Source organism: Ctenocephalides felis, unplaced genomic scaffold, assembly GCF_003426905.1.
Source record: "Ctenocephalides felis isolate EL2017-DRISC unplaced genomic scaffold, ASM342690v1 CF-g0.4_SCAFFOLD_00845, whole genome shotgun sequence".
In the NCBI taxonomy this organism is placed as follows: domain Eukaryota; kingdom Metazoa; phylum Arthropoda; class Insecta; order Siphonaptera; family Pulicidae; genus Ctenocephalides; species Ctenocephalides felis.
This window is the reverse complement of record NW_020536999.1, coordinates 80,265,544-80,289,426: the sequence shown is the minus strand read 5'-3', so window position 1 is coordinate 80,289,426 and position 23,883 is coordinate 80,265,544. Positions and strand designations below refer to the sequence as shown.

General features: G+C 31.5%; 1 pseudogene; it reads left to right on the top strand.

Annotated features, from left to right (window-relative positions):
• The first annotated feature begins 3,834 nt into the window (after positions 1-3,834).
• On the top strand, positions 3,835-8,088 carry LOC113390897 (annotated as a pseudogene).
• Positions 8,089-23,883: the final 15,795 nt, after the last annotated feature.

The window sequence follows — 23,883 nt, the reverse complement described above, 5'->3', positions numbered from 1 at the left end:
AGATATAGGAAATACGAACACAATATTAGCTGCAGTTATATTTAAATTATTATTAAATATCATTAAAAAAATTACTAGCTTTTAGAAAAGAAGTTAGTCAAATAGTTCACTGGCGCTCCTACTACTACATCTAAGCGGGAAAGCTTGACTTGCACTCACACATATAAAGAAACTCTATTGACCATATTCAAAATCGTGGAAAGCGCCTTCAACTAGATGAAAAAAGTTATAAAAGGCCCAAATGCAATTTGGAGGCGTGAGTTGTATAACATTTGTTGAGTTGAGAATATCTAAATAAAAGTTCGGTTACTTGAGTGAAAGCAAAATATAGAATGGATTTCATACAAGGTATTTTTTTATTTATATGTATATATATATATATATATATATATATATATATATATATATATATTATTGTTTATTATTGTTTGGCTTTGGTCTCGGATACACGAGTACTTACATATTTTATTTATTAATTACTCTTTATTTTTTATTCTTTATAAAAAAGAAATTATTGACATTTGGTGCTTGTTTCCAATTATTAATTTTTTACAAGCTGTATTAATATGTGAAGAAAGTGATAATCTAAGAAATTCAAAACCACTGACGTTGACGTACAATTTTACGTCGAAAGGTACGGAAAAATAAAGATGTTTTAAAAAATCTTTACCTTATTTATATTTTTTACTTGATGTAACGCCCTCCAAGAAAATCATATATATATATATATATATATATATATATATATATATATATTAAATAGATTTGAATTTATTATATCGGTTATTACCGGGCCCGCCTGTAGTGTGCAAATTCAATTACAGATACAATGGAATAAAAAAAAATTGCTAATGCTATTCAAAGATTTAGAAGCGTGGGTGAAATCCCGCGCAGTGAAATATTAATTATTTTTACCTATTTGGAGAAGAAATCCAATTGGGAGAAGAGAATTGTGTAAGTAATTTATTTAAATCCACTTTTTTATTCTTTAGGACATGTGCATAATTAAAATAATGTTATATTTATAGTTTGGATACTACATCCAAGAGGCCGACCAGAATAGGAGAGGTCTTTTAGACCAAATCTTTTCTTAAACATACCGTTGGGCTGTGTGCCGTGTCTGCCGCAAATTATGGTATATATTTCTTCTATATTATAGCATATACATACATACTTATACATCCATATATATATATATATATATATATATATATATATATATATATATATATAGAGGTGATATTTCAAAATCGCGTAAAAACTAAAGTCAAATTGGACTTTTGTGCCTTGCCCTGCTCTACATATATACTTTTTATTAAATTTAATTCATGGAATGTTACTCGAAACTTTTCAAAAAGCAGGTCAAAAAAGAAATACTTAATTCATTTTCTATCTATCCTCGCAGGAATTTGAAAATTTTGTATAAGCTCAGTAATAAGAAAATTCAAATAAATTTGCTCCCGGACAACAGAATTATATCACTTATGCCGGTAGACTATGACAATAGTGATGATGTGGGGCTCTTCTTTCATGAAGTTTTTAAGGAGAGGGAAATCCGTATATATTATCATGATAAGGTAATATTACATTTATATAATAATATATAAATACATTGATTGATATATTGAACAATCAGTTATTATGATTATTATTTTAGTCCGATGAAGCAAGTTGGGGCCCCACCGGTCCAGCTTCTACTTCTAGCGAAAGCAGCGTAGACGAAAGCGGCGAAGACCGAGGCAGGAATGAAAACAGCAGCGGCCAGGAAAAAGAAGGCCAAGACCGTGGCAGCAAAAACAATGGCAGCGGCCGGGGTAACTTCACCCGTGGCCGCGGTAATTATCGCGGCGATCGACGTGGCGGCGATAACCATCGCGGCGGTCGTCGTGGCAGCGGCGGCGGTCGATATCGCGGCGGCGGTGGCTACTATCGCGGCGGCAGAAGTTATGATCGCGCCATATACATTTATTGTTTTTTTTTTTTTTATTTCTGCTAATTTTAACAATCAGACTACAATATAATCTAGAAGTTAAAAGATATATTTATTAAATAAGATATTTTGTTTTAATAAATAAATTAAACAAGTTATTTTTATTTGTTTTATCCTTCTATACATGTTCTATATTATAATTCATGTTGTAAACTATATATATATATATATATATATATATATATATATATTTATATATATAAACCATTCGATTTCTATTACTTCCCTTAATCTTAAAATGAATGTTCTTTAACAATTTCACTGTAACTTTTAAATTAATAATATATATATATATATATATATATATATATATATATATATATATATTAAATAATCAGACATTTCAACAAGAAAACTTGTACAAATTTCTATGTTCCTTTGCAATTATTAAGTTTGGCTACGGTCCTAGTTTTAATTCAGTGGAAGCTAACTATACATTCAAATAAAACCTACAACTGTCTACAACAAAATTAAAACTCTGCAAACAACAAATAGCAGATTCAGTCGATGAAATAACAAAATTAAAATACTTTTTATGTTATAATACTAAATCAAAATACTTCATACAGTCTTGGAACAGATATGTTCAGTTTTTTTTGCAATATTTGCTATTAGGGGACCAGATTGTATTTTAAATTATTATATTGTCTAAGGTAGGCTATCATCTTGGTCCTAAACAATTTAAAAATCATAATAATAATCATGATCTTGAAAGGTTTTAGCTGCCAATGTTATGAATCCAAAACTTTTGAACTTGACAGCTAATTTTTTTCGGCGGCAACTTCATGCTGGCTGAAACGTTATGTGTTATGAATAGGCATGATTAAGTTGGCAAATGACAGCGAATTGAAGAAGCAAAGCTTTATTTTGTTTTTGAGAGTTCAAGCGAGGTCACGAGTTTCCGCAACCTATTTACTAATTAGAATTTTGTGCATACAAGCCGGAGTTTTTGTAAGTAACTATATAATTTAGATATTTGTGCCTATTCGTATCAGAATTCTGATAAAGATATCTTACCGCAAAATATTGAATTATCGGAATTTATAAGTTTGTTTGTATTACAAATAAAGTTGTTTATTTATTATTAAAATTATTCACTGTGTCTAGTAAGTTTGAAAATTTCAATAAATGCGTCATTCCTACTGCTAGAACAAGTGAAACGTGGGGTCAAAAGCACTTAAATAAAATAAATATGGCGAAGATTGACCACAATGTTATTCTGACTGTAGACTCCCTTATTGCAAATTTGGTCAAGCATCCTGTTTGGGCCAAATTTCAACAATTTCATGCCGCCAATTTCGGCATTGGAGGCGATAAAGTGAAAAATGTTCTATATCGTATAAAAAATGGCGAATTTTCTAATAAAAAAACTAAAATAGTGGTTATATTGATTGGAACTAACAATACAGAACATAACAATTTCAAAGATATTTATAAAGGAGTTATTAACATACTATAGGCGGGCCCCGTAAAATTACGCTCTGCGAGGGCTGTTGCTTATCGGCGGGCATGGTATTATTACGCTTTGAATAGACTAACATTGTAAGCTGGTCAATATACTTTTATCGGATCGGTTTGCATATGATATTGAAAGAATAGGTGGTACTTTTTTCGAGATTCAATTGATATTCGTATTGAAAGACTTTTAGAATAAGGATAAGGATAAGAAACAATATGTTTTATCTTCAAGTTTCTTTTTATGTTCAATTTATTTTGAAGATAAACATGCAGAATTTACAACAAAAGGGTGTTAAATATATATTTTATAAAATACTTCAGTTATTAGTCAGATTTATACGGTTCAACATCTCCTTTTTTAAATTATTATTTGCAATAATAAAATAATGGCATCGGATAGCGATAGTGAGGTTTACGCCGATAATTTGTCGCAAATTGGAAGTGATTTGGATATCAATGATTTTGATAGTGAATGTGAGAGTGTGAAGATTTTTTTCATCCTAGAAGACGTAGAGTTTTACCTATTATGTCCAGTGATTCTGAAGGTAGTGACAATGAAGGAGTGGAGTGGTCAGAATTTGACAATCCTCCAATTATTGAACCATTTTTAGGTCAAAGTGGCGTTGTTTTGAAACCAAATAATCCACAAAGTGTAAGTGAAGTGGTTCAGCTATTTTGGGTAATGATTTGTTTGACTATATGGCTGAAGAAAGTAATCGTTAACATTCACAAAATATTGATCGTTTTAAAGACAGTGCAAAATCTTTGAAATGGAAAGACGTATCTGCAGTAGAATTGAAAAAAATGTTGGGATTACTTTTGCTTATGGGCAGAGTTCGTAAGGAGAGTAGGGTTGAATACTGGTCCACAGACAGAACAATTGAAACCCCAATTTTTGCCCAAGTGATGAGTAGAGACCGTTTTCGCCAAATATGGTACGCTTGGCATTTTTCTAATAATGAAAATAACACCAATGAAAGAGATCGCCTTAATAAAATACGTCCAATAGTGTCTTATTTCAAAACAAAATTTGAACAAGTATACAAACCAGAACGAGACTTGTCATTAGATGAGAGTATTATGCCGTGGAGAGGTCGCTTATTATTCAAGGTGTATAATGTTTCAAAAATCAACAAATATGGAATTCTAATTCGAATGGTTTGTGAAGCAAAAACAGGATATATATGCAATTTTGAAATTTATCATGATGCAGGAAGTCGACTTCAGGATATAGTTATACGCCTTCTACAGCCCTATAAAAACTTGTGGCACCATGTCTATATGGACAACTATTATAATAGTGTCGATACGTGCCAAGTCCTTTTACAACATGGAATCCGAAGTTGTGGTACTATACGCAAAAATAGAGGACTTCCTCCATGTTTACGAGATATAACCTTGAGAAGAGGTGAATCCGCGTTTCGTCGCCGAGGAGATATTCTTGTGCAATGTTGGCAATCAAAGAGACTGGTTCGAATGATATCAACAATTCATTCAGCAAGTGTTATACAAAGCAGAAATGTAGATTGGAATACGAAACAAAATATTTGGAAGCCAACATGCGTTGTAGAGTATAATAAATTTATGAAAGGTGTTGATCGAGCTGATCAATACCTATCATATTATTCTATTATACGACGGACAAATAAATGGACAAAAAGGACAGTTATGTTTTTAATTAATGGAGCTCTTTTTAATGCTTTTAGAGTTTTTCAAACTCTAAATGCAAATTCAAAAATAAAATACAAAACTTTTCTGCACGATGTGGCCAAAGTATGGATAAGTGAAAATGTTGAAGATAACACTGATGATCCCGGACCCAGTACATCTTATAGAAGAAGTAATTTTCCAAAGAGGTTACTGGATGCCAGTAAACATAACATTGTGAAAATAACAGGTAGCAAGAAAATACATCCCCAAAGACAATGCCATGTTTGTGCTACTCATAAGAAAAAGAGTCTAACGTGTTTTATGTGCGAGTTATGTAACGTACCTCTTCATAAGGGTGAATGTTTCCATAAATTTCACACATGTAAAAAGTACTAATGTAAGTAAAACTGTTTAGTTTAAACGGTAGTTTATATATCTACCTTTGTCAATTTTTTATTTGTTAGCTTTATGTTTAATCATTCATTATTTAAATAAATTTATTATATTTTAAAACAACCATTTTTTTTTAAATTGAGTTATAAAAAATAGTTCATGCGAGGCGACGCAAAGCGCACTCGTATTACTCGCGATTTGCCCGCTACACATATCAGTTTGGTCTGAGAAGTATTTTTACGGGGCCCGCCTATAGTGTGTTAATTGTGTATTCCTCATTCGAAAATTACTTCTGAATGCCCACATATATGGTATGAACATGAATGGCATGAACTAAATTCAGAACTAGCTGTAAGTGGAATTCTGTCTTAAGGCAATTAGGGCATCGTGCCTTAAGGCAAATTGCTGGAACTTCCCGTACCAAAAATTATTATTTTTTTAAAAACGATTAACATTTTTGAGAAACTACAAATTTGACAAAAAATTACTTTTTTTTGAAAAAAAAAATTTATATGAAAAAAAAAATTTTTTTTGAAAAAAAAATTTTTGAAAAAAAAATTTTTTTTGGATACAAAAAATTTTTTTGAAAAAAATGTTTTCTTCATTTTGACATATTTTGGAAAATCTGAACTTTTTTTTAAAGCAATCGCACTGCTTGAACTGCATAGAGACGAAATGTCAAAGCGCGCATGTGCCGCGCCGCCGTCTAACGCATAAGCATTGGTACGGAACCCATAAAAATGTAAAAAAAAAAATATACTTATTGTTAAAATCTCTATAAAATATCTGATAATTTGATGTGCATATGTCTAATGATAATTTTTAACCGCCGAATGGCATTATTTTTTACTTTTTTCATTAGATCTCCGAAACCGCTAGACCTGCCTCCATGAAAATTTGATCAATTCTATATCTTGTCAATACAAGTAAAATGTTTTTTGAATTATTCAAATCGGACGCTCCGTTCTCTTAAAAACGGAGGTACCGTTCTTGGCACTTTTTGCCCCGTATCTTCGGAACGGCTAGACCTGCCTTTGCCAAAAACTAATCAGCACGTCTCCTTATCAATACAAATCGAATGTTTTTTGAATTATTCAAATCGGTTGATCCGTGTTCCCGAAATCGTCGACGAAAATTTGTATCCGCACATACATACACACACATACATACATACATACATACATACATACATACACACACACACACACACACACACACACACACATACATCCATTTTTTTTAAGGTATGCCAAAATGTTCAGAAGGTTTTGAAACGTCGAGAAATGCAAAAATTTTCATTTTCGATTTTTTTGCGATTACTATAACTTGCCCTACGGGAAGTTAATAATTCTTATCACTTATCAAATGCAAAAATAGTTGTAGGGGACACCGGGGCAAGATGAAGTTCGGGGCAGCACGGGAAGTAAGCTTGTGTGAGTGAATTGTTATTGTGTTCTGAGCGGCAACAGCGCCATTTGCACAAACTTCACTCTCCGCCAGTGCGTCCATGCAGAGCGGACAGGTTAGAACTCGTTTATGCGTTGCAAAGAGAAAAAAGTGATATTGCAAGTTTTTTTACGCAAAATTTGATTCGAAGACTGATGTACAGACATGTAAGTACCTGTGTTAATGTATTATTTCTATCCCGAGCTTATTATAGGAGTCCAAAACATTAAATTTAAACCAGATTTTTTCGCCGGTTAAGTTTGAGGTTAGAATTGCGTCATCTTTTTTAACTACGTGTGGATCGGGGCAAGATGATCGGGTCATAATGGGATAATCCTGTTTTGCCCCGCCCTTATGATTAAAATAACCTTTCTATGTAGGCACCTACTGATAATATTTTTAAATTCTACTTAAATCAGGATCAAAAGTATTTACCTATTTATTCATTTGTCTACAGATAAAATGGTTCGCAACTATAAACGAAAAACATATCGTGGCAAATGGAACGAAGAAGACATGATAAGAGCAGTAAATGCTGTTCTTACTGATAGAATGGGATTTCTTCGAGCCTCGGCTACCTACTATGTTCCGAAGTCGCCTTTAGAACGACGAGTAAGAAAAGCTCGTGAAACTGTTAATGCCGACACTGATTCTGATAACGACTGCGGGAAAAACATTTGGGACGATTCAAAACTGTTTTCACAGCCGAGCAAGAAAATGAGCTGGCGGAGTATGTGAAATCTATGGAAGCACGGCTTTTTGGTTTAACAGAAAAAGAGCTACGCATTGTAGTTTATCAGTTAGCTCAGCGGAATCATATAGATAACCCATTCAATACAGAAACTGGTATGGCAGGAGAAGATTGACTCAGCGGGTTTTTAAAACCACACCCTGATCTAGCATACAGACGCCCAGAACCAACAACAGCTGCAAGAGCGATGGCTTTTAACAGAGTGGCAGTCGATAATTTTTTTACATTGTTGGAAAATGTAATAGATAAACATAAACTGACGCCTGAAAGGATCGACAATGTAGACGAAACGGGGATCAGTACTGTTCCAAAAGTCAATCTAAGATATTGTCAACGAAGGGCCAGAAGCAAGTCGGCTGCCTCTCATCAGCAGAGAGAGGCAGCCGAAAATTTATCTTGATAAGGTAATGCAGCATTTATATAATATTATATAAATACATTCGTAAATATACTTAGCTATAAGTTGTTATAATATTATTACTTTAGTCCTAAAACGGTGCCGAAGGTTGGAGCGTCTCAGTCCGCGGAAGACGGGGCGGTAAAAAACAGCGCGGCAGGAAGCCACCGCAAAGTAATTTCCTCCCTTCTGCAGGCAGCAGCAGCTTCCATGGCAACAGAGGATGCCGCGGTAGTCGTGCTCGAGAAGTAAGCCAATCTCAACAGAATCAGAATGCCACAGCTATGCAAGCATTCGTGCGATAATTCAAGGTTGCAATAATACAAATTTGATTGATTATATTAATAAGTGCTATAGGTTTTTAAATAATAATAGTTACAGAAAACATAACATTACATTTATGTTGCAGTCATTTCACAAAGAGACTCAAAGAGAGATCAGGAAATAATATCTCTAGCTGTAAGTTCAATTATTGAAAGGTGAAAGATGTGGAGATTTAAACCATGCTCGAAAAATGTTCGCTCATATTGTGTGGATTTTAGGTAGCAAGTATTATAATGTGCAAATAGATTTAGCGATTAAGGAAATAAATCTATTTGAAAATAATGACTCAGTATCAAACAAGACAATGTTGACTGATACTGATGTTTCAGAAATAGCAAATGATCGTGAGCCATGTCGAGATCTTTTACGAAATAGTTTATTTTATAAAGATTTCCTTCGAATTAAATGCGAAACCGAAAAGATTATACCAAAAGAAGGATTTATTAATCGTTTTTTCCTCCCAGGTTCCTTAAATTATGTAATGGACAGGTATATTCCAATTATACCTTTGTGGTCAGGTCTAATGTTAGATAATGACAGAAAACATTTGTATTCAAATGCTGCTATCGAATCATTTTTCAATACATTAAAGAACAATATCTGCCATCGTGATAAATATATGAAAACAGGACATTTCGTGGAGAAATTGAGAGGTATGTTGCGGCTTGCCAATAATGATTTAATAAATAAATGCCCTGTAACACAGAAACTTAATCCTGAGAAAAGCAACAAAAGTTACAATAGAAAAAAAAAGAAGAAATGCAAGTCAGGAGAAGTTAGGCATGGTAAACAATATTATAAAAATGAAAAAAAAGCAACACAGTAAATAAAGTAACTAAAAAATTAAATGAGGACCACAACACCACGACAGTAGATATTAGAGATGCAAAGGAAACATGGAACAAAAAATCTAATAATCCGGTCAATTTTTACCGATGTAGGAAAAATGCTTTTCCTTTGCATAAATACCTAGACTCAAATAACTCTGCTGATTATAGTACAGAACCAAAAAAAGGTTTGGGTCCTAACAATAATGTAGCTAAAGATTTTCATTTCTATATAAAACCCTACATGCATAATAGGGATATATCGCATATTAAATTGAATATTTTTTTCACTTTGTATGGAAATGAGTGGTTAGATGACATAATCATTGACTCTTACTTAGGATCAATTAAATATAATAGCAAAAAATTCTACATTTTAAGTGTTCATGAATATGATCATATTATAAATTAAAATAATGATAACTTTATTCTAAAATTATCATCAGGTTTAAAATATCTAGCGCCACATAATATTAATAACCATTGGCTTTTAGTTTAAATAGATACAGATAAAAAACAATTCAGTATAATTACTTCTTGCATTAATGCTTTAAAGGACTATATTTAGTCAACTTCGAAAAAGCTGTGAAAAACTTCAAAAGACAGTCTTAAGAATTCGTTAAATATATTTAGTGCAGTAAACGGAGCGTTTTGGGTCTGAATTTTTTTTACTGTGCTCCGAATTGCATGAAATTTTGGAATTAGCTTCATCTTACTCTCAAGTTCGAAAGTGAAAACAACAAGCCACCACCCCCCGGGGGGATGACACCCCTTCTCAATTTTGTGATAACATTTTTTCAAAATAAACTAATTACAAGAAAAAAATAGTTTTCTATATATTTATAGATATATAAATTCAAATAGCTTTTATAGTTTTTCAAAAAAACTAATACTTTTCAAGTTACTGTCCACTAAAAATTCATAAATTTTTGGCGTTTTTCTTCGTTTTTTTTGCAAATATCTTTTAAAATATACATTTTAACGAAAATCATGAACAAAATAATGTCAATAAAAATCGTAATAAATCGGTGTTTTATAGTGTTCTAGGAATAATATTAAGCAAGATTTGAAAGAGCAAAGTCGTTTTTTATTTCGTACAAGATTTAATTGTTGTATTTGAAGCCATCTAGTGGCGAGGTTTTACATTTTATGCATTTCGGTGAAATTGGGTTTAATAGTGCTCAACATAAGCTTTAAAATGCTGTTACAAGTTTTTTGTGTGTACAATGAGTGTGCTATCATGCAAATAAGAAGCATTTACTATGTTTTTCTTTTAAATCATATGGTTTAATGAGCGCGATTTCCACCAGAATTAAAGTAATTCACATTCCATCTAGAATTCACTTCATTATAGACATCTTGATGGATTCTAGCAGATTCACTACTTTAGTACAAACTATTTTCAGAAAACTCACGATTTTATAAAAACTTTTTTCCCAATTTTTTAAAAATCAAACCTACTTTCATCATATCTCAAAAAGAATAAAAGATACGTATAAAAGCATTAAGATAAAAATCAAAGGAATCTTTCTGGCTTATTATTGTTTTTTTTTTCACACAAAAATTAAGAGAGTTATGATTGTTTAAAGAGTGCGCGGTCGCGCAATCAGTCTCTCTCGAACCCTTTAACCGTTCGCCGATTCAAAATGAGAGGAGTTGCAAAAAAAAAATTATGATAAAAAAAGTTGTAGCCTTTTTATTAACCTTTCAAATGGTATATGTTACAAATTGTTATGGAGTCGAAATTAAAGGAGTTATGAAGTTGGTAAATATTGCATAGTTTGTTTGTATTGACTAACTAAAAACATACAACCAAAAAAGTAAGGTCGATTAGACAACTTATCGCAGTATCTCAAAAAGATGCGCTATAAAAGTTTTATGAAAGCTGCCACAAATAACACTGTTGTTAAACTAGCTTATTTGGTCCCAACCGTTGGTGCCATAAATGAGCATAGTACGAGGGTCATTCAACAAGTACTTAGCCTCACCGCCCGATGGCGCTGCTATCACAAAAGAGTTTTACCATCATGCAGTACGTTCTTTTAGTAGCCTACTGTCAAAGTTTCATTCAATTCCCTGCATTAGTTTTGTTTTGGCAGCTTTTGAAAGCGAGCGTGTCGGTCAATTTTACAAAAATGGAAAAAGAACAATATCGTTCGGTGATTAGATTCTTGTTTTTGGAAGGGAAAACGCGCAGCGAAATCAAAGATCGCTTGGATGCTGTGTACGGTGACTCTTCTCCTTCGATGGCGACCGTCAAGAATTGGTTTAACGAGTTTGTTCGTGGCCGCACGTCAGTTTTTGACGAGCCACGGCCAGGTGCCCCGAAAACAGCTGCTACAAACGAAAATATTAAAAAAATCCACGATCTCGTGTTGGCAGACCGTCGATTGAAAGTTCGCGAGATAGCTGAAACTGTAGGCATCGCAGAAGGAACGGTGCATCATATTCTACACGAAGAACTGGGCATGAGAAAGCTGTCGGCGCGGTGGGTGCCGCGCTTGCTCACACCGGAAAACAAGCGCAACCGTGAGACCACATCGGCGACGTGTTTGGCGCTGTTTCAGCGCAACCCGGCGGAGTTCTTGCGTCGTTTCGTGACCGTCGACGAAACATGGATTCACTGGTACACACCAGAGACCAAGGAGCAGTCAAAACAGTGGACTTCACCGGGCGAACGTGCTCCGTAAAAGGCGAGGACTGTTCGATCGGCCGGAAAGGTGATGGCCACCGTTTTTTGGGATTCACAAGGTGTGATCTACATTGATTACCTCGAGAAGGGTAAAACAATCACGGGGCGCTACTATGCTGAGTTATTGGGCCGATTCGACGTGGAATTGAAGAAAAAGCGGCCCCGTTTGGCGAAAAAAAAAGTGCTGTTCCACCACGACAACGCTCACACCTCCGCCGTCGCCATGGCCAAATTGGTCGAATTGCACTACGAATTGCTGCCCCATCCACCTTACTCTCCAGATTTGGCCCCCTGCGATTATTTTTTGTTTCCAAATCTGAAAAAATCACTCGCCGGGAAAAATTTAGGTCAAATGATGAGGTCATCGCCACCACGGAGGCCTATTTTGCAGCCCTCGAAAAAACATTTTTTGGACGGGTTAAAAAAGTTGGAGCATCGCTGGGCCAAGTGTATCGAGCTTGAAGGAGATTATGTTGAAAAATAAATCGCCGCTTTTCAAAAATCTTCGTTTTTCTTTTGTAGGCTAAGTACTTGTTGAATGACCCTCGTAAAAGAGTTTGCCTTCAAACACAGATATGGCTTGGCAACAAAAACATTCACCCAACTGATTGGGAGTGGGTAATGATTAAAGAATTATTAAATCCAATCAAATCTGTAAATCCACCAGCACCACAAGAATTACTAAAAATGATTTTTTGTAACCACAAGAAAGGTTGCCTCATGCGGGTGCCGAAAAGTTGGTCTGTTCTGCAATACAACTTGTGAAAAATGTAGTGGTGATAACTGCCAGAACAGCTCTCCTATACAGCCAGAAGAAGATAGTAATGATAACAGCAATTTTGACATTGAGTAGTAAATGTTGTTTCAGCTTGAAATAAATTTTGACTATCTATGGTTTCATTAAATAATTTTTCAATTTGTAATCGAATATATTAACTGTTTTTATTCAAGGGAGGTTAAAAGAGATAAACAAATTATGGTAATTATTTTCGAGAAATTGAAGTAACATTCATATCATTTTGAATTTCTTGATTTTCTTTAAATTTCAAAATAAATTTTTCAAACAATTTTTAATCGAGGGGTTGTTTTTAAGGGTCTAAAAAGGGTTAAAAATTTGATAATCAAGATAGAAAACATAAAATAGTATTTACTTTATACGTAAGTTTTCATGAAATAATTTCTCCTCAACAGAACGATAATTATAGTCGGAGACTTTTCACAATAAAAATTAAATAACACTGAATTAAATTATATAATGAACCCGAAAATGTTATTCACGGTATAAACATAAACTAAATTCTGAATTATCACTTATCAAATGCAAAAATAATTGTAATGTAAAATTAAAGTCTTCTAGTGATTCACGAATCAGCTGTGTCATGAGTAGTCTCTTAATTGTGATGAAAGTGTATTTTCACAAACTTTATCGCCAAGAGCTTTAGAAAGTCCTAATTTGAAATATTTATGTAAATTTTGTAAACTGCACAAAATACACAAAACTTATACAACAGTAAATAAAATACTGTCAGCATAAGATAACCAAAATTCTCTATATGAGATAATTGGTATTAATGAGATATAAAATTACAATATTTTTTCAAAGATCTGTTTGAAGACAGTATACGTATATCGATTAACAATCGATAATTAGAGTCTTTGGACTTTAAACTACCTATAGAATCACCTGCAGCTTTAATAATATCAAATAGGGTAGATAGAGCCATGGCAAAGCATGATCATGTCAGACGACGCTCAGGCAGTGGATATGATCATTGGACGACAACAATTATAAAATGTTATTTTACTTAAAAAGTATAGAATTTTAAAAATTTAACGTGAGCTAATTGATTTGTATGATATTATCTAATTTAGATAATAAATAATTGTTTCAGAGACCGTATATCAATTTAATGAATTCAAATTTTTCTTCATATGGATCTATGGCGTCCCCTGACATATAGCCAAAAGTGATCATAGCAAACATGATCATCTTTTGTTACATTTGTCATTAAAATATTGTTCTGATCTAAAAAGTTTTACATGTTCATATTTTCCCATCGATTAAATATTGATCAAAGTCAAATCGCGTTTTCAATCATTTATAAATAAAATATATAGTCCAACAAACTATAGATCAATAGAGAATAAATCAAGCAAATTTCATAAAAATTCGGGAAACAAGTATCAATTTAAAAATTTTATTAAAACAATCATTAAAAATTAAACAATCGACAGGATAAGTGTAATGAAATAATATAAATATTTGCTCGTAATATATAGACTCTTTCAATCGTCGCATCTGTTTGATAAGTCGCGTATTGTTTTATACGTTTTATTGAAGCACAATTTAATATTTTAGAAATCATTTTGAATTTTTTTTTTAAATATTTTTTGGATTCGTATTGCTCGATCGGGATAGAAAATATGGGTTCTTATTTTGTAGAATCAGTGTGGAATAAATAAATAGTTTTTTGTAAAATCTGCTTTCCGAAATTATTAATCATATGTTATATATCTGCTTATATTTTTAACTTTGTGTTTTATATAGTTCTATGCAGAGACATATTAGATATAGGCAATACGAACACAATATTAGCTGCAGTTATATTTAAATTGTTATTATTAAATATCATTAAAAAAATTACTAGCTTTGAGAGAACAAGTTAGTCAAATAGTTCACTGGCGCTCCTACTATTACATCTGAGCGAGAAAGCTCCACTTGCACTTACACATATAAAGAAACTCTATTGACCATATTCAAAATCGTGGAAAGCGCCTTCAACTAGATGAAAAAAGTTATAAAAGGCCCAAATGCAATTTGGAGGGATTGAGTTGTATAACATTTGTTGAGTTGAGAACATCTGAGACTGATAAAAGAGGAAATAAAAGTTCGGTTACTTGAGTGACAGTAAAATATAGAATGGATTTAATACAAGGTATTTATATATATATATATATATATATATATATATATATATATATATATATATATATATATATATATATATATATATATATATATATATATATATTATTGCTTATTATTGTTTGGCTTTGGTCTCGGATACACAAGTACTTACATATAATATTTTATTTATTAATTACTCTATTTTTTATTCTTTATAAAAAGGAAATTATTGACATTTGGTGCTTGTTTCCAATTATTAATTTTTTACAAGCTGTATTAATATGTGAAAGTGATAATCTAAGAAATTCAAAACCACTGACGATGACGTACAATTTTTCGTCGAAAGGTATGGAAAAATAAAGATGTTTTAAAAAATCTTTATCTTATTTATATTTTTTACTTGATGTTACGCCCTCCAAGAAATTAATCATATATGTATATGTATATGTATATATATATATATATATATATATATATATATAAAAAATTCTCGCACCTTAACAATAGCCTCAATAACAAATTTAGTTCCTTAAGCTTACATATCATTTCCCTAGAAATCAAAAATTGTATCTGCAACATACAAAATTTAAAACTTTCTATTAATAAGATAAATAACTGGTTACTCAATACAGTAGAATCGGAAATCCTGGAAAGTTTTTTTGAGTTCGAATCGATTCGTTATAGGAACTTTTGCGTTAATCAAAAAATATCTTATAAAAACAAATTTGAAAAGCTTTTGCGATCCAAAATAAACTCCTCCAAAATCATTTTAAGTGAATCAATCATAAACAAATGGTTAAAAAACCTCTCCAATGTAACTATCCCAGACAGGTTTTTATACATCTTTGCCTTGGGGCCAAATTTTGCTTTTCCCAATTCATGTTACAACATCAACTTCTTTAAAATTCTAAGTCGCTTAGAAGCAGGTCTTTATAATATTAAAAACACAGACCTAAGAATGAATACAAAGGCTACCTTTTGCAAAAACTTTATTTCCGCTATTAAATCCTTTAACTCAAAGAAAAATATAGAGTACAAAGACATCCTGAGAGATATTAGAGATTGCAAAATCTTTTTAAAAAATAATCCTGATTTGTTAGTAACTAGAGCCGATAAAGGTAACGTCACAGTTATTGTAGATAGACACACATATTTGGAAAAAGTCTCAAGATTAGTATCCGATACCAATACTCCAATTATTTCTGATCCGACATAACGCATCAACCGTTCTCTTCACAAATTAATCAACAACCTAGTTTCCCATAAACAAATTTCAAAAGACCTTTCATCCACTTTAAAAAATTTACATCCCTATAATCCCAAACTTCATGGCCTCCCTAAAATTCACAAACAAGACGTTCCTTTCAGACCCATAGTCGCTGACATAAATTCTCCTCTGTCCAAATTCTCAAAATTTCTAAATAATATACTCTCCATCATAACTGTCCAATCCCCTCATTTCATAAAAATTTCCTTTGAATTTCTAAATAAATTAAATGATATAGTCTTACCCCACGAAACTCTATTAGTGAGCATGTACCATTATCAATTTAGTTGATCATGCTATTCTCTTGTCAGATAAAAAAATTTGGCCTTTTAACTTATCTCTAATCCACAGAACCCTATTAAATAATTGCTATCCTCCACATCTTATAAAATCAGTAATTAACAACCAGACTTTCCGTCCTTAACACAAAACATAATCTTCCTTCCCTGGAGTCCCAGAAAAAAGAAGAAAATAAGTTTATTGGCACTATTTGTCTCACTTACATTAAAAATCTCTTTCCTATTTGGAAAAAACTATTTGAATTCGCGGATTTGCGTTTAGTTTGTAATATTGATCAGACTCTTAACTTTTTATTCTCGAACTTAAAATCGCCGACAAGTTTAGATCGTATTTCTAACATCGTGTATAAAATTGACTGTACAAATTGTGAGGCCACTTATATTGGCGAAACTGGACAACATCTAAAAAAACGTCTCGGACAACACTATAACAACTCCAAAAATAAAAATCAAAATCAAACAATGATAACTGACCACATACAAAATTTCAATCATAATTTTAATTTTGATGTTGCCACAATTTTATATCACGAGTCGAATACATCGCAGAGACGCTTTTCAGAATCATGTTTCATGCATCTTTTCAAAAATAGCATAAACAAAAGATTGGATAATTCTTCACTGTGTGAGAATTACCAAGTAGTTTTAAATAATGTCTCGAAATTCATTCCTTTAAAATAATTACCTATCCTATCGACTTTTTAATTATATTAATTTTTATGTTAATTTTTCTTTTTCTTTTAATTTTATCTCAATTCTACCAACTATGTCCACCCTCACAATTGCCATCTTTTTATATTTTACTATATGTACCCTCTCGCGTTGTCAAACCTTAAATTCTCTGGTCAGTTCGTGTGCTCGGTACCTAGCTTCTAACACGTGGTGTGCACATTTGTGCACATTTAGGCTTCACTCTTGCATCGGAATACAGAATAGCGAGATGTATTTTACAAATTCATAAAACAACTTATTCAAAAATTTATATATTGTTAAACTTAAAGTGACAAGAATTGGTTTCATTGTGCATTGTGAACAATTATAGTTAGGAAATAATTAGGATTATTACAATTACATGTAAGTTCATACCATATCACTTCTTATATATTAGTTTTAATTAATAATTTTTATCTGTGCCTTCAAAATAGAGTCCACTGAAGATGACACAAAACTATGTGTCGAAACGTATGGAAAAAATAAAAATGTTTTAAAGTCATACAAATTTTTTAATCGATGTATTGCCCTGAAAACTGAATATCATATATATATATATATATATATATATATATATATATATATATTATATATATAATCAGACATTTCAGCAAGAAAACTTGTACAAATTTCTATGTTCCTTTGCAATTATTAAGTTTGGCTACGGTCCTAGTTTTAATTCAGTGGAAGCTAACTATATTCAAATAATACCTACAACTGTCTACATCAAAATGAAAACTCAGCAAACAACAAATACCAGATTCAGTCGATGAAATAACAAAATTAAAATACTTCATACAGTCTTGGAACAGATATGTTTAGTTTTTTCTGCAATATTTGCTATTAGGGAACCAGATTGTATTTTAAATTATTATATTGTCTAAGGTAGGCTATCATCTTGGTCCTAAGCAATTTAAAAATCATAATAATAATCAAGATTATGACAGGTTTTAGCTGTCAATGATATGAATCCAAAACTTTTGAACTTGACAGTTAAGTTTTTTCGGCGGCAACTTCATGCTGGCTGAAATGTGATGTGTTATGAATAGGCATGATTGATTTGGCAAATGACAGCGAATTGAAGAAGCAAAGCTTTATTTTGTTTTTGAGAGTTCAAGCGAGTCCACGAGTTTCCGTAATCTATTTACTAATTAGAATTTTGTGCATACAAGCCGGAGTTTTTGTAAGTAACTATATAATTTAGATATTTGTGCCTACTTGTATCAGAATTCTGATAAAGATATCTTTCCACAAAATATTGAATTATCGGAATTTATAAGTTTGTTTGTATTACAAATAAAATTGTCTATTTATTACTAAAGTTATTCACTATGTCTGGTAAGCTTGAAAATATCAATAAATGCGTCATTCCTACTGCTAGAACAAGTGAAACGTGGGGTCAAAAGCACTTAGGTAAATTAAAAATGGTGAAGATTGACCACAATGTTATTCTGACTGGAGACTCCCTTATTGCAAATTTGGTCAAGCATCCCGTTTGGGCCAAATTTCAACAATTTCATGCCGCCAATTTCGGCATTGGAGGCGATAAAGTGGAAAATGTTCTATATCGTATAAAAAATGGCAAATTTTTGAATAAAAAACTAAAATAGTGGTTATATTGATTGGAACTAACAATACAGAACATAACAATTTCAAAGATATTTATAAAGGAGTTATTAATTGTGTATTCCTCATTCGAGGATTCACACATATATGGTATGAACATGAACTAAATTCAGAATTATCACTTATCAAATGCGAAAATAATTGTAATTTTACAACAATGTAAGCAGAGCTGCTTCATCTTAATATTTGTTCGTCTAGAACAAGTGATTCCCAAAGTGGTCCATGTCAACGAAAAGAGAATATGGATATCCACGATAGTGTATCACAACTCAACTTGTTAATATCTATTTTATTATTAAGAAATCAATTAATACATGTCTTAATTTTGATTAGTATCTTTACTTGAAATGTTTGCATAAGGAGATTGATCTTGCCATTGAAGACGGTGAAGAAATTGAATACACTAGAAATGCGTTTGAAGGATGATAACGAGTTATTCATTTATAAAAAATTGTTGGAAAAATTCATGCTAGAAACTAGAATTATATAGCATTCATAACCTCATTTTCTGCTTATCAACCAGAATAATAATTCAATACATCAAGCTGATCTGTATATTGTGATAAAGATGTAAAATGGCGAATGTTACTTCAATGATGTTATAAGAAGTTTTTGCGACCCAAATCTAGTAAATGAAAACAAATGAAGCGAAGTGACTGCCAACGATGGGATCCAATTCGAAGTCATCGAATACAGCTTTTACGCTCTCCGTGACTCTAGGCGGCCCGTAGTCGTCTCTGCCGGTGCTCAAAGAGATTCTCTACGCCTCCACCGGGGTTTGACCAGGTCACCTGCGTCGTGCTACATGATTATACGTAAAATTTTGTGAAATATATTATGTATATATAATTCACAAACAGAACACACAAGCCTCTACACAAGTTGGTAGGAATAATTCTCTACCAAGAATCCACGTCGAGGACAAGAATAAGTGTCATGAGTGAAAGTGCTAATTTTCAATCAGAGTAATAACTATTAAATGTTAGACATAAGTTTTTGTTGCATTTTCATGTTTTTCTATTAATTTCTTAGGCAAAAATCCGTGCATATCACTGAACATTTGTGTATACTGTGTGGTATTGTATAGTAATTTAGTATAGTTATAATTTTTTTAGTTAACAGTCTCTGCTTATTGTTTATAAAAAACAGATTGCAGAATAAAATTAAATAAAAAAAATAAGAAACAAAAATTTAACATGATTATCATAAGTGTTTTAAAAATGTAGCCCTGAAGATGAGTCAAACCAACACTCGAAACGTATGCTTATTCTAAGAAACATTCAGATTCGGACAATATTTCCTTATAGAACCTGAAAAATATAAATCAGCTACTGATACTCCTCAGCAAAGTTAGTTTTGTTTAGAGAAATTTTCGTATGAAGCTTTTTTGCTCCAAAACCATTACTAGATATATGTAATTTGTTTACGTCAAAAGTCATGTCACATAAAATTGAAAGAAAAGTGGTGCACGTACATGTAGAAGACATTCCCTTTTTCAAAATGTATAAATCATATTGATATAAAAAATAAAATGTTCGACCAGAGTTTACATGGTACAAGCAACTTCATAAAAAAGCATACTTAGATAAAATATGAATCTAAAACTTGAGCATTAAAAACAATGAAACGTATATGGTACTAAAAAATATAAATTAAGTATTTTCGTTTTTAAGATAGAAATAGAAACTTAACCAATTACATGCGCGGTCTCTTGTATGTTCAAAAATAAATCTTATGCGACGTTAAATATGTATAGATTTATTATAGTGGCAAATAAAAAAAAAAAGTAAGTAAAATTATAAGAAACGTGTTTTACATATATCGTTACAGCGATATTATGTGCTATTAGTAACTATAATTATATTATTAAATTGATTTTCATAATTTTACATTCATTTTAAAGTTACCACATTGAAACATATGTATGTATTGTAAAAATGTATTTAAGCGTTTGTAGTTTCCCAAATCTTAATACTAACGAAAAACAAAGAAAATGTTATATCTTGCACGTTCAACCTACAAGTTACATGTGCTTATCATTGAATATTAATAATTAGTTAAACATAATTTATTGCATTAAGAATAAATTATTCTTCAAAAATTTCTTAATATTTGCAAATATCAATAGAAATTTTTAATATCGATTTCGAGTGCAAATTGATTTTATTCTGTTAGTTTGTGTTAGCTTTTCTTCTTATAATATGCATGCTGCATGACATGTTTCAATTTCCTTCATATAAATGTAATACATTTGGTGATATATATTATACACAAACAATTTGGTAAGAATTAAGATTGAGAAGTATTTCACCGGAGATCCAAAGATCTTACAATCACAATTGAATTGAACAAATCAATCTTCATGACTTTGAATAATTTATATAAGTGTTATTGGCAAACGAAATATTTTCGTTTGCCAATAAATTATAGCATTTGATCAATGGTTAAGAAATCCGTACAAATTAAAACTATCTTCCTGATTGATTATGTATGGTGATGAAAAGCCTTTGAACAAACACAATTTATATTATTGTGATGCCACTTTTTCCAAATATCTCAAAATTATTGAATGTCAAAATTCTTTATGCGGCGATCATTTTATTTAACATATGGTGTTGATTTTCGAAGAAAAATAATCTAGAAGCCAAATAGTTCCAAAATTAAATTAAAAAAAAAACTGTTGAAGTATGAAGTATTCATACTTTGCATCCGCCTCAAATTTGATATCTCGTTCATGTGATAAATCCAGGTCGGTTTTTTCTATTTGATCAAAAACTACTTTGAGTAGTTCACAATCATAAAGACATGAATGTCTTTGACTGGAATGAAACTAACTTCTATTTGGATGTTTCAAATAGTTTGGCAAAATAAAGCCATCAAATCATTGCTATCACAATGATCATCATAAATCAAATTCCCTTTTTCATTGTCATGTATGACTTTTCAACAAATAGACCAAGAAAATTATAATGATCTTCAGCCATAAAGTCCTGATGACATCTTATTTGATTTATAAATCATAATTTATAAATCAAAATCATAATTGTACATAAAATACCGTGTATTATACACTAAATCCTCGTGTTATGCATTTGTCTCGATCAAAGTTAATTCCTTCCATGACAGACATGTTATATGCTCATGTTATTCCACGTAGGAGCAAAACTATGCAAAATTAGCTTTTTTCAAATATTCATATCGTCTTTCATATTGAAATAAATGAGTCATTATAGAAATATTAATCATATTGCTTACTATTTTGTTTCACTTCTAGAAATACTTAATTGTTCTGGTTCCAATAGAGTTGCAATTTGGTTCCTATATTATCATTCGTCAGTTATTGTTGAACCTCAATAATAGTGCCTTTATTTCAATTCAATAATTATCTTTTGTTTCATGTATATATTACCATAATCTATTATTATCGAAACATCGAAACAATTTGTTTTGATAGCATTCAACAAATAAAGTTTCTTCATGACTGCTATATATTTTAACTAATTTTACATATTCAAGGACTAAATCACACATTATTTAGTATTATTATCACAACATTGATTTCGAAACAAATCACAATTCAAGGAAACTACCGACAAATTTACAATACATTACATACTGATTTACCAACACGTTTGTTTTTTTAGATTTATTTTCGCTTAACAAGAAACTCATGAGCAAATAAAATTATATGTAACATAGTAGTACACGTAACTAAGCAGCTCATTATCATTCGGACGATTCAAAAAATGTCACATTCTAACAATTTTCTAGATTTACTAAAACACGAGTTATGCTTTTTATGTGCTAGATTGGCATGCAATACTCCACCAAATAGATATGAAAAATTTGAAATATTTAAATTTAATATATTTAATTAAATTATCATAAATTAAATTACTGGGCAGTAAATATCTTTCAGCTCATGTTCTTAATTCAAAAACTTTATTTTCTTTTAATTCAAGATGTATAATTTGATGTACAATTCTAGTATTCTACTAATGTTTTTAGATTTTGAGTTCTCTACATGGTGCACCACTGGTAACAACCTGGTAATACTTTAATGGCAAGTATTACCTTGGTAGGATGGATTTGCATTGTGGCATAAGAGTATTGTTTCACTCATTTCCAGTTGAATTTTGGACAAATAATGAAATTGATAAGTTTTTCTAAGCGTATGTAATTGGTTTTAGCAAATTACATTGAAACACTATCGCACATATTCAGCTTTATCAATGTAATCTTGGTTTGAATGGAGTAAATAAAAAGGAAAATTTAGATAATATTTCTTATATATGGAGTACATTAAATTATTCTAGAAAGTCTCTCAAAAATTCTAGAAATCTACATTTAGATGATAACTTCCAATTGTTTTTTCGTGCATGCGGCGGTTACAACTTGGCATCACGTCGACGAGAAAAAGTCGCATTGTTATGATTTAATGATGCTAATACTTGAGCTAAGCGCTTGGAAAGTGATAAAGCTGCTCCAATATGAGGCATTTGGACAATGTTAAATAGTAATTTAGCAAAACATTATAAGGCAACCGAAAACTTGACAATCCACAAGCAACTTTATCCATATCGAAGTACAACTAAATTCACTCATTGTTAGTATATTCCGTCAAACCCCGCTAAATTAAACCCGGAATTAAAGTATGGTGGATAGATGTGGCACTTAGTGGTGCCGCATAAAGAATCCGGCAGAAACATTACAATGGATAATTACTTCAGTAGTCGCCCACTGGCAATATTTTTACTATCTTGGAATTTGACAATTGTTAGCTCCTTCAGGCAAAATAAAGCTTGCTTTTTTTAAAGCAAATTAAAGAAATAATTTAATGAAATAATGAATTTTGTAAATTAAAATTGCGCAACTTTTCGAGCTATCGTATTAGTAGTATAACTTCAATTAACAAGCAATTTCTGTATTATTCCCACCCCCATTGACCTAGCGTAAGATCGGACAAAACTATACGAAACTAGCCGAAGTTCATCGAGGACGCTCGAAATTGAGTTATAAAGGCATATTCTTATCTATGGGCACATTGTATCCGCCGGTGGCGTTGTGTTTTTTTACAGGCTTAGATGTTATGCTTTCAGAAATTATTTTCTTTATTTTTTTATATTTATCAATTTCACATAATT